General features: G+C 43.1%; 1 protein-coding gene and 1 long non-coding RNA gene across 9 annotated transcripts in view; one reads left to right on the top strand and one right to left on the bottom strand.

Annotated features, from left to right (window-relative positions):
* SHISA6 (shisa family member 6) overlaps nucleotides 1–12,438 on the top strand; it is a 258,658-nt gene that overhangs the window by 68,107 nt on the left and 178,113 nt on the right. The gene's annotated exons all lie outside the window — the stretch shown is intronic.
* Nucleotides 1–12,438, bottom strand: part of LOC310755283 — a 41,180-nt gene that overhangs the window by 4,116 nt on the left and 24,626 nt on the right. The window lies entirely within an intron of this gene.

Genomic DNA, 12,438 nt, shown 5'->3' with positions numbered 1-12,438 from the left:
TCACGGGTCCCTTTACCTTTACCTTATACAATATGACAGTGTTTCAAAGTTACAACTTGAGTAGGAAAAGATGGTTGAGGCCTTTCTTTATCCTTTCATTATACGGATCACCAAATATAATAATGACACTGGTCAGAATGCAACAAAGAAATGTTTGGATTTAAGCTTTTTGAAGTCAACACTCTGCATTGGATTGGGGCTGCTCAGTTTAAAAAGAGAGAGAGAAATGCTTTTGCATGCATCACACATTACCCCTTTGAATTACTCTCCCATTACTAAGTCTGGTGGAAGATAATTCAGGTGGTGGAGAAGAGATACTCATGGAAGACAATAACCTGAGTGACTATCATATAGCTCAGTTGGGGCATGCATACTGATGTTCATGGTATTCTTGTCACCTTAAACTGGTGAGACTGGAGGTGATGGCAAAGAGTGATGTATTCTGGTTGTATACACTATTGTATGCACTATTGGTTTGAAATTTAGCAATTATTTTCTTGCTAACTTTACATCACTAGTAGAATGATGTGCAAATATCTGTGCAGAAAGAGAAAGAGGCAGAGACAGGAGTAAGAAACTGTATCAAGTGGGGTATACAGAACTTTTCAAACAAGTTTCTGTAAACATGTTGATTTTTAGGCCACCGGTAAAATGATGTCTCATATAGATAATGCAAAAATGTCTATATGCCGGATGAGGAAGAGGCAGTGAGGAATTCTGTTCAGTTGGCTAGATAGAACTTCCCAAACAAGAACCCATAAACTATCATTTCCCACACTCGTCCTTTTTATCCTTTTATCCCATATATCCTTATACTGAAAAAAGAATAGCGTCAGAGGCAGGCCAATCTTAATGGCATAAGAAATAGATTCAGATTTAACTTATGTTTACATGCCCATCTTATTTAAATAGTTCCTGCTGATAAATCAGTATTTGCACCTCCATAAGCCACTTTGGGAGATGGGAGTAAACCATCTTTGTCACAGTCTATGAAGCTATGGTTTATATGGAGGTAACTTGCACTAACTGGTAAACAGTTGTCCAACCCAGTAGGCTTGAGAAAAAGCAACTGAGGCTACTGACTGGCTTTCTTTTATAGCCACGTGCCACGACTTTGTTGCATACCTGTGTCTTTAAGGCATCCCTTTCCTCCATTTTCTCTGCCAGTGGCTTTATTTTCATCTTAGCAGTTATGTAGCAATTTATTTCACCCTAATGAATTCCTCTTTCTTTGCCTTGTGTATTATGTCAAAATAAATCACACAACTCAAAGGGAAAAGTCAGTCTATTATTGAGTGCCCTTTCCCAGGAAGGATTCTTCCTACTGAGCTACATGGGCTCTCTATTGTCACTAGTCTTTAAGCGTGGGGATTGTGGGCTGCCTCATCACATTGCTTACATGTGTAAAAGCAAAAAAGGGGGAGGGCTGCTTCAACATTCTCTTGGAAAAGGTTTCTCTTTCAGTATTTATTGATCAGTATTTGGCCATATAAGTACATCTGCTGCTCCTGCTTAGATCTCATTTAGTGCTTTAAAAATGGTGCTTTGCTCACAAAGGATTTTATGAGAAATTCAATATTCTCAAAAGGAGAAAAAAAATATCTAATGTCCTTTCCACTGCTTCATTTGTAATTAATCCAAACTGGACTTCACAAGCAGTAATTTTAGATATTATAAAGTCCCCCACCTCTGCCTCTTCTGAGATGTCTGCTGTGGCATGTGTCTGAAAAAGTGTTTTTTCCTTCTTCTTCCGAGATAATGTTTTATTCATACACAGCTTTAAGTCATGTTAATAAAGCAATTGATTAAGCAATTAAGCATTCATACAATCAACAGATTAATGTTTAAAATAACAGTTCTATTTTTTAAAAAAGAGAAAATCCACTTTGAGAAGGGGTGTCAAAGTGGTAGTAGGCAGGAGGTGCTGAATAATGCCCCCCCCATCTTCTGAATCGCAAATTTCCCATCCTGAAGTGGCTCTTCTTAAGGGGGGGGCAGGCAGGCAGCCTTCCTGAATTTGCTGCATATTTTTGCATGCCATATTTTTGTTAGACCTTGATAATCCCAAGGAAGTGAGAGGAGACTGGAAATCTTCCAAGCAGCAGCCTCACAGGAATAAACACAGGCTAAATCAAGGGTTTGCTCGCTTGCTCACTATGGTAGCTTCACAGCACAAACTCACAAACAAATCCATGAGCCTGTGATGCTGCCTTCAGTAGTTTTCATGGCTGCTCCAGATATAATTCTTCATCTTAAAGGCACAAGTGAGGAGTGTAAATAAAACACATCAAACATATTGAAAGCATCTATGCAGATCAGGACCAGACACAATCCCCAGGCAAAGCCAGGTATTTTGCACTCCATTATGCACACAGTTATGATGTCACAGGACTAAGGAAAAGTAACAGTCCTCACCAATAAACCCAGATAGAGACTAGAGACAATAAGAATATTTATGCCAATGGTGAAACTTCTTCAGCACTTTCCTGCTAGTCCCCATTATCTGCAGACTCCTGGTTAAGGCTCCCATTTTAAAGAGTTTTGAATGTCCTGGAAATGTTATTTTTAAGTGCTGTCAACAGATCTCTATTCATTTTTCATAAGCTGAGCTGGCCCAGCTCTGTAACCCTCTGATCACAAAACGTTTTGGGTCCCTACTTTTCCTACTTGCTATTTTCCGCATTAGTTCCAGTTTCAACATATTCTTCTCAGATATGAATGACCAAAACTGGACACTTGTTTCAAGCAAGGCATTATCTGAGCTTAGTATTGGAAATGCATGCCCTAATAATTCTGCATGCTGATCACAACTAGCAAGTCAAGGATCTCTTCAGCGGCTTATAGTTATTTAATGGTCAGGATCCCATCTCCAAACGCTCTACCTCACTTGCCTTTGCCTGTTGACCACAACATTATGTATTTCCCCAATGCATAACTATATAACTTTGTAAACTTAGGGAAAAATTCAACATCATGCTTAAGTGATTGTTCCATTAGGGAAGCATTTGACTTCACTGTTCTGAGCATTCTCCTGAGCTCCCCGGAGTCAATTTTAGTGGGTGCTGGGGAAGAAGGGTGGGAAAGCTGTGTTTTATATTGTAGCAGTGCCAAGATGAGTCACACTGAGGGTATGGACTCCACTCTTCAAATAAAAGGTAAAAAGATAGCGGCATATTTCTGCCTCTCCCTCTCTCCAAAAGAAAAGTTCACAGGCTAATAATCTCTTTAAGTTAGTGGTACAACAATGAAGGCTGCCTTGTTTTATCTGAAGTGAATAAAGGCTCATGGCTCAGTTACAGTAGTTCATTTTACCTCACTAGTACTCTGGCTGCAGACCATAATTTGTTAACTGGAATATGGGGCTTCCATATATTTTGTCCAGCTGAAGGGCCTTGTTCACCATGGAATTTTTAAATTTCCCTTGCAGTATTTTGCTGCATATAGCTATAACATCTCATGTGTCTTCAATGATGTTGTGGCAAGTGTTGTGAAATCAGTGGTCTGCTTCAGCCACATGCAGCCACATGGGAAAGTTGGAAATAATTTGTCAAATCTTGTGCTGTTTGACTCTTGGCCTGCCATCATCACATAAACAACTCAGTTTCTCAGGCTGTGAGCGTGTGAACATTTGACACCTTCCATGACACATTCAAGTTGCCCAGTTTATCAATTATCAGTTTCAAGAGCTGAGATCAGACACCTGTGTTTCTGAAGCTGAACATTGGCTAGTTTCCCCAGGTCATTTTGTACCTACACAGTTGGTTGAGGAAGCATGTCTCTTAGCAGTTTCTATAACAGCTACCTATTACTTACTTGTGCAGTTTTCAGACACCAGTCAGATAATTCACAGGTCCCTGAGGACAGTGTAACACAAATCTTCAGGGAGTAGGTGAGGGAGGCAGCTGTCTTGTTTGGAGTATTCACAACTTTTTAGTGCTTTTCAGGGATGTTTCTTATTTTATTTTAAAAATCCTCTTCCTCTGCATTGAGACAGATTTTTCTGCTGGGACGTCCAAGTGACAATCACAATACTCACCCTCCTCTGGGTTACAATGGGAATGTAGGGTCGAGTCAGATAGAGGAAAAAGCCTTGATGCTCATTTTGTCCACCGTTTCTTTTATGCTTATGGCCCTCAAATGGGTTAAGGCTGATTTCAGCAGTCAAATGTTCACACATGTTCCAGGTTTTATGGAAGCGTCAGGTTTCCTGTTTCTCCCATCCTACAATATTTTTGCTTAATCTTGTGTGAGGTTCCATTCCTAATTTTTTAAAAAATTAAAAACTGATTTCCTTCCAATACATTTTCTGCTCCTCCAATATTCAAGGATATTGTGGGTATCACCTTCTGTTAGTGATTGAGTTTAAACCAAGAAGCTTTTACAGTCAAAGAAAAGAAATTGCTCAGCTTTGGTATTTTCTAGTGATATTGTAATCTGCATATACTTATATCTGGTAACATGCTGACATGAAGTTGGACACACCTCTTCAGTGGCATAGTTAATGTGAATGTGATGGAGACTTACTTGGTATTAATGTGGATAAAAATATGTTCCTCTTAGCTTCCCTGGTGCCATGGAGGACCCCATTGCAGAACATGCCACAATTATTCCAATCTCTGATCAGGGACATGAAGAATCATCATGCTTTTTTTCTTTCTGGTGGCACCCATGCTTGTCCCAAGATGCAAGGTGGAGCCCGATTGATTTCCAATGACTAGGGACATGGCAAAACTAGAGAAGAAGAGCTTATGGTACAGTTAAGAAGTATTTGCTCCATCAGGGTGACAGCGATGAATCACAAGATTGCCAGCCTTCTCCATATGTTTCCATTCCTTCTCATCAAGCACAGTTTATACCAACTTTCCTGGGTCCTGCTGTGGTGGGAGATCTTTTCTACTCATTTAGGCTTCCTGCACATTTGTGAACCTTGGGCCTCCATGAATAGAAAATGTTTCCTGCTGCAGAAGTTCTTCTAGGGGAAGCTGGCACAAGCTGCCCAACAATGGAAGTGGTGCTAATGGCCCTGCAGCCCTTTACTACTTACATTGCCGCTTTATAGTTTGACTGCTAGAAAATGGCTTATGCTTGCTTCAGCACAAGATTGGCTTATTCCTATCTGACTTTCTGAGCATCAATGTAGGGAAGTTAAGGCATGATACTGCAAGCATTTTTACACTTTCTATTTATGGAATGAATGCTAGCTGTGGTAGAGCTAGTCCAGGGGTCAGCAACCTAAGGCCCATGGGCCACAAGCAGCCCACAGGGGTCGTTTAACCAGCCCATGAGCCACCCCTGAACCGAGCCACCCGCTCCGCGAGTCCCTGCGTACTGCGCTAAACCAGTGCAGCACGGGGACTCACTTCCACAGCTCCAGAAATCGCGTCTGTGCAGACACAGATGCCGGAAATCGCAGGGACGTGAGCGAGCGATCCGGCCCATGAAGGGATCTCCACTGGTGTGAACCAGCTCAGGCAAGGTAAACCTTGCTGATCCCTGAGCTAGTCTTTGAAAGGAGCTAACTCTTCATGGAATAGTCATAGGGCTGGAAGGGAGTAGAAAATCATGAAGTCCAACCCTTGCCACATATTAATACCCTTCACACATCATCAACCCCCCAGATTAAGTCATATCATCTGAACTGCAATAAGCCACAATAAAATACCTGTCTTAACAGGTGGCAATGACTACTTTATATAGTGTGGGGAGAATACTCAGATAGCCAACAGTGCCACTGTGTGTCAATCCACACATGATGTTTGCCTCACCAAGAAGAGCATCACCTAGATATACAACCTTAGAGCAGCAAAGTAAAAGCCAAGAAGGTGGCTGCCAAAAGACTGAAAGGACTAGTCTGTTGGGTTTTTCAACTTGCAAACTTCCTTGTAGCGCTGCAAACCATGTTTTATCACATCCATTTCATTGGCTGAGATGGGAGGAGATGCTCCTGTTGCACGCTTTGGAAAGACCTGTCACTGTGCTAGGTCCTTTTTGGCTCACAGTCTGTAGCAAGCAGAAGCAAGGGCTTTGGAGTCGAAGTATCAGGTAATGTCATTCATAAGGAGGACAAAAGGTGGCGAGTGCAGAGGTACATCTCCCTAGATGCACAGTTACTGCAGGGCCTTCCAGATACCTTCAGGGCAGCTAGAAGCAACATTGACACACAGGGGCCTTCATTGTTCAATATCAATTTAAGTTTTAAATGTAGGCCACTAACATTTACACCAAGCCAGATCACTTAGCCATTTGCTCTTCATATGGCCTTGCTCCCGATGAGCAGGAAGCAGTCTCAGAGGTATGGATTTCACACCAATACTTATCACGATGCACAGAGGCCAACAGAATGATTCTAAACCCCTGTCTATTTCAGAAACAAGCCTTCTCTTTTAGAAGGTGAGCGAGTCAAAGGTTGTCACTCTTCCATCCACATAGATGGGATCTCCAGATGAATGGCAGCTTGAAACAGAAAGCAGCTTCACCCCTCCTGCCAAACTCTTCTTGTGCAAGCCTGTTCCTGGTTGCCATTGCAAGAAAACCTATGATGAATAGTCCAAAGAACGTGGCAAAGTCGGGGAACAAATCCCTGCGATAGGAGAGTCTTTGCTACCAGACAAACATAGCATAGGAACATGGCTTCTTTAAACTCTTTCTGATGTTTAAAGATAGGCCCCTGAGGCAAAACTTATCCAGCTACATTGTAGGTGGCAGACAGAAGGGTGTGTGATGCAGCAGAGCTTTCAAGGAACAAATTACATACTATATGTTTATGGGATAACATACTGTGGAGCTGTCAGGCTATGGCAGAACAGTTTCTGATGATAGGAGGGGTCCCCACACAATGTGATAAAAGTTCAAGTCCTCTCGCATATTGTCTTGCATAGGCTAAATATTCCTAGTCCCTTTGTCCTTTCCTTATAAGGTCGTGCATTCTAAATTCCTCAACATCTTCACAGCTGCTTTCAGAATCTTTTCCAGTTTGAGTGCATCCTGGTGAAAATATGGTAATCAGTCCTGGACACAATATTCCAACTTTTGTTGTTGTTGTTCCAATGTCATGGTATTGACTCTGCAACCAGACTGTGATGCATGCTAATCCCTAAAGCCTTCTCAGGAGTGCTGGAAGTTGGCCACTGTCCCTCCCTTTCTATCGTTACATATTTGGCTTTTCTTTCCAATGGGTGATCCTTTGCCATTTCTCATTCCTTAATTGCATTCCATGACATATAACCCAGTTGCTCCAATGTCATTTTGAATGATAATGCTGTCCTCTGTAGTGTTTGCAATTCCTCATATTTCCCGCATGTTGGATGAGTATAATCTTCACTTCTTCATCCAAGTTATTAATGAAAATGTTAAATAGCCGTGGATTCATGACAAACATCTGCAGAAACCATCTTTTACAGAAACCCATTTTGAAACAGAACCATACTCTTATTAAAGGGATGGGAAAGCAATTGCCATGGGCAGCGCATGGTGAAGGCCTAGGCCTGCTTTCCAAAATCTGCCCCTTCAAAATTATGATCTAGGCCCTGAGAAGGAACAGGAAAATGGCTTCCTTCTACTAACTCAGGAGCCACATTCCACTCACTCCTTGTCTTGAACCTGAATTAGGGTGGCCATGTGTCCTACATTATAGAGGCCAGTCCTTTACTGGAATGCAACCTTTATTTGAAGGCTGCCAAAGCCTGGTTTGAGGATAAAGATCTCTAAGAAGGGAGAGGAAAGGCTTTGAAATTGCTCATCAACAGTTGGCCGGTGGGACAGATACACCAGTCACCTGGCCACAGCCTTCTCCAGGGTGTATTACAGTCTTATTTACTTTCTAGTAATTTCTAAAATTGCATCTAGACATCTGAAGTAAAGCACACACATCTTATGAATATCTCTTCCTCTGTTCTCCGCTTTTTGGTTTCATTTACTTTTCTGTTTTAAGTCAGGTATCAAATGGCCACCTTAACCAGGCTCCTTGTTTGGGCGAGGTCTTGGCCATGGGAGACATTTCTCCCTCCTTCATAACTCAAGGAGTCCTCTTAGAAGAAAAGGGAGGCATTGCATTCACCCACCATCATGCAAGTGTGCAATTAAATTTCCAGGTGAGGTGCGGGGGTCATATTGTTTCTAATGCACATGCATTGATCATCATGCCCATGAACACTAAGGCACTATGTAGTGCACACAGCCTGTGGAGGAATATTTTGAGCTGTGGATATAGCAATATAAACTTGGGGGGAGTAGAAGGGAAGGGAAGTTTTTTTGACCTCGTGGCATGCATCTCACTGACCCTAATGGTACCTGCAGAAAACCATAAATTGTCAGAGCATCAAGGAGACCATTTCCCCTATTCTCAAGGGAAATCCATTATGCAGCTGCATTTGGAATACTATGTACCGTTCTGGTCATCTCACCTCAAAATGGATATTGTAGATCTGGAAAAGGTTCAGGAAAAGGCAACCAAAATGATCAAGGGGGTGGAGCAAATCCCTATGAATAAAGATTACAGCATTTGGGACTCCATGGCATGGAGAAAGTAGATAGAAACATTTTCCCCTTCTCTCATAGCACTAAAACTCATGGATATCCAATGAAGCTGAATGTTGAATGATTGAGGACAGATAAAATAAAGTACTTCTTCATGCAGTACATAGTTAAAACTAAGACTTTCTTCACCGCCTCTATTGCATCTGCAGAAAACAGCAGCAGGAGACTCTTTCAGGTGGTTCGCAATTTGGTGGAACCACCTGCTCCATCGGGGCACAGTACGGGCCACGGGCAATGATTTTGCAAATTTTTTGCAGATAAAGTTGCTCAGATATGGGAAGAGTAGACTCCACCGTGGGAGCAGGGCTGGAGTGGGAGATTGCTAGAGTCCTGTCTAGTCAAGTTACACGGGATCAATTCCAATCTGTTACCTCTGAGGATGTGGACAGGCTGTTTGGACGAGTGAAACCAGCCACCTGTCTCCTTGATCCTTGCCCATCCTGGCTTATAAAAGCTAGCCGGGAAGGGTTGGGTGATGGGCTTTGCAGGGTGGTGAATGCTTCTCTCTGTGAGGGAGCCTTCCCAGACCCGCTGAAAGAGGTGGTTATCAAACCGCTTCTTAAAAAACCATCTTTAGATGCAGCCAATATGGCCAACTATCGCCCAGTTTCAAATCTTCCATTCTTGGGGAAGGTGATTGAGCAAGTGATTGCTGAACAACTCCAGGCACGCCTGGAAGAAGCGGACCATTTGGATCCCTTCCAGTCGGGATTCAGGCCTCATCATGGGACTGAAACTGCCTTGGTCGCACTGGTCGATGATCTCCGGCAGGCTAGGGACAAGGGTGAGAGCTGTTTCCCAGTTCTGCTGGATCTCTCAGTGGCTTTTGATACCATCGACCATAACATCCTTCTGGACTGTCTAGAAGGGCTGGGAGCTGGGGGCACTGTTATACAGTGGTTCCGCTCCTTCCTCCTGGGTCGTGTTCAGAAAGTGGTGGGGGGGGATGAGTGTTCAGACCCCTGGGCTCTCACTTGTGGTGTGCCTCAGGGTTCTGTCCTCTCCCCCATGTTTTTCAACATCTACATGCAGCCGCTGGGAGAGATCATCAGGGGGTTTGGGCTGGGTGTTCATCAGTATGCAGATGATACCCAGCTCTACCTCTCTTTCAAATCAGAGCCAATGAAGGCAGAGAATGTCCTGTGTGAGTGTCTGGAGGCGGTTGGAGGATGGATGGTGGCTAACAGATTGAGGTTGAATCCTGACAAGACAGAAGTACTGTTTTGGGGGGACAGGAGGCGGGCAGGTGTGGAGGACTCCCTGGTCCTGAATGGGGTAACTGTGCCCCTGAAGGACCAGGTGTGCTGCCTGGGAGTCATTTTGGACTCACAGCTGTCCATGGAGGCACAGGTCAATTATGTGTCCATGGCAGCTGTTTACCAGCTCCATCTGGTATGCAGGCTGAGAGTCTATCTGTCTGCAGACTGTCTTGCCAGAGGGGTGCACGCTCTAGTTATCTCTCGCTTGGACTACTGCAATGCACTCTATGTGGGGCTACCTTTGAAGGTGACCCAGAACCTACAACTAATCCAGAATGCGGCAGCTAGACTGGTGACTGGGAGCGGCCACCGAGACCACATAACACCGGTCTTGAAAGATCTACATTGGCTCCCAGTATGTTTCCGAGCACAATTCAAAGTGTTGGTGCTGACCTTTAAAGCCCTAAATGGCCTTGGTCCAGTATACCTGAAGGAGCGTCTCCACCCCATTATTCTGCCCAGACACTGAGGTCCAGTGCCGAGGGCCTTCTGGTGGTTCCCTCACTGCGAGAAGCCAGGTTACAGGGAACCAGGCAGAGGGCCTTCTCGGTAGTGGCACCCGCCCTGTGGAACACCCTCCCACCGGATGTCAAAGAGAAAAATAACTACCAGACTTTTAGAAGACATCTGAAGGCAGCCCTGTTTAGGGAAGCTTTTAATGTTTAACAGACTTCTGTATTTAAATATTTTGTTGGAAGCCGCCCAGAATGGCTGGGGAAACCCAGCCAGATGGGCGGGGTATAAATAATAAATTATTATCATCATCATCATCATCATCGTCGTTGTTGTTGTTGTTGTTGTTGTTGTTGTTGTTATTATTATTATTATTATTATTATTATACTATGGCAGTCACTCCCACTGGAGGCAGAGATGGTCACCAACATAGATGACTTTAATAGGGGATTAAAGAAATTCGTGGAGGAGAGGGCTATCAATTAGTCAATGGCTATTAGCCATTATGGCTATGCTCTGCCTCACAGTTGGAGACAGTAGTGCTTCTGAGTACTAGTTTCTGGAAACCATAAAAGGGCAGAGTGCCCTTGTGCTCAAATCCTACATATGGGTTTTCTGCAGGCATCTGGTTGGCCACTGTGAACACATGAAGCTGAACTAGATGGGTCATTGGCCTGATCCAGCAGGTTCTTCTTATGTTCTTACATTCTCACTCAATTTCCCTTCCTTTTTGCAACTAACATCTTCAATATTCCACAAGTCAACTGTGGACTTAATTGATAGACTCAAAAAGTTGGCCCAACAAATGGCTCTTCTAGACCTCTTAGTTTTCCTTCCCCATCCTTCTTACAGTGAAAGTGAAAGTTGCCATGGAAAATAATGGATAAATCTAGGATGTTAGCATAGCTGTGATTGGGCTACCACATTTGCTGACTCCCTCCCCCCCCAAAAAAATCCCCAAAGGATAGCAGTAAAGTCAGCAGTTCCTGTCTTTGATGTTCAGTATGAACCAAGAAGTACCCTCCACAAACAATGAGTTGAGCTACTTGGTTCTGGAAGCTCACAAGGACATTGTTTGGTTAAAAAAGAAATTCCTTTCAATTTACAAACTTATACACTTCTTTGTACTCAGGAGTCCCCTGAATATGAGAAAATGACTAGCTTGTTTTTGGATGACCTTGTTTCTGTTCCAGACTGAGAGACATGTTAGTGGTTCCTCTAAATTGATACAATTAGCAATCTTAATGCATTTACTGCTTGTAATTCAACCAAAAGGGAAGAGACATAGCTCAGTAGTGAAGCAGCTGCCTTGCAGACAGAAAGTCTGAGGTCCAAACCCCAGCAGCTCCAAGCAGGGCTGAAAATGTTCCTTGTCCGAAACACAGGCAAGGCACTTCTAGTCAGTGTTCTGTGCTAGATCTAACTGACTTGGTATATCATACACCCTGTGTTCATTAGGCAACCAAACCACAGTATCTCTCACAGGCATGAAGACAGACACTGGCAATTTAATCTCATATGAACAAGTCATACCCATCTGCTCATTTTGGTGCTAAGCAGGCAAAGCAAAAAAAAATGGTGGTTCACAGACAGAATGCAAGTACGTCAAGGTCAAGAACACACCTTGGAGTAGGAGAACTGAAAAAAGTCCCTATTGAAAGCAATACATAAAAGGTAGGCACCTAAAACTAAAGTGCTGTTAGATTCTGTTTACCCTCTCCCCAGGTTCAACTGAAAGTAAATGTTCAGCAAAAGGATCAAATCCAAAACAGATCCCAGAAAAATGTATCGGCAGCACATCAACACAATCCAGTGTAATGATAGGCTGTGCTTCAGTTAACTGGTTCCTATGGACTTAAGTGCACCCAATGTTTTGCCGGATTGCAGAAAAAAATACATTCTTGAAGACAAGTGTTGCAGCATGTTTGAGAAGAGCAGCAAAACTTTCAGTTGGTAAAAAGTCTCTCCAAATTAAATCATGAAAACACTGTTTGAAATATGACATATCCAATTGTTTTAGGCCCAATTCAATCTCACACTGACTGTGAGGTTTTGCTTTTCTGTGCAAGAACTACTGGACATTCTCCAAGAAGGCATTCTGTGTGGCTCTCAAGTCAACTAGGTCAAGAAGACCAGCAATACTTAACAGTTAAGCAAGCATCTTACACCAGCTATTAGTTCACTTAAGAT

This window comes from Podarcis filfolensis (genome assembly GCF_964270895.1).
Source record: "Podarcis filfolensis genome assembly, chromosome: 2".
Taxonomy (NCBI): domain Eukaryota; kingdom Metazoa; phylum Chordata; class Lepidosauria; order Squamata; family Lacertidae; genus Podarcis; species Podarcis filfolensis.
This window is presented reverse-complemented; position numbering and strand designations above follow the sequence as displayed.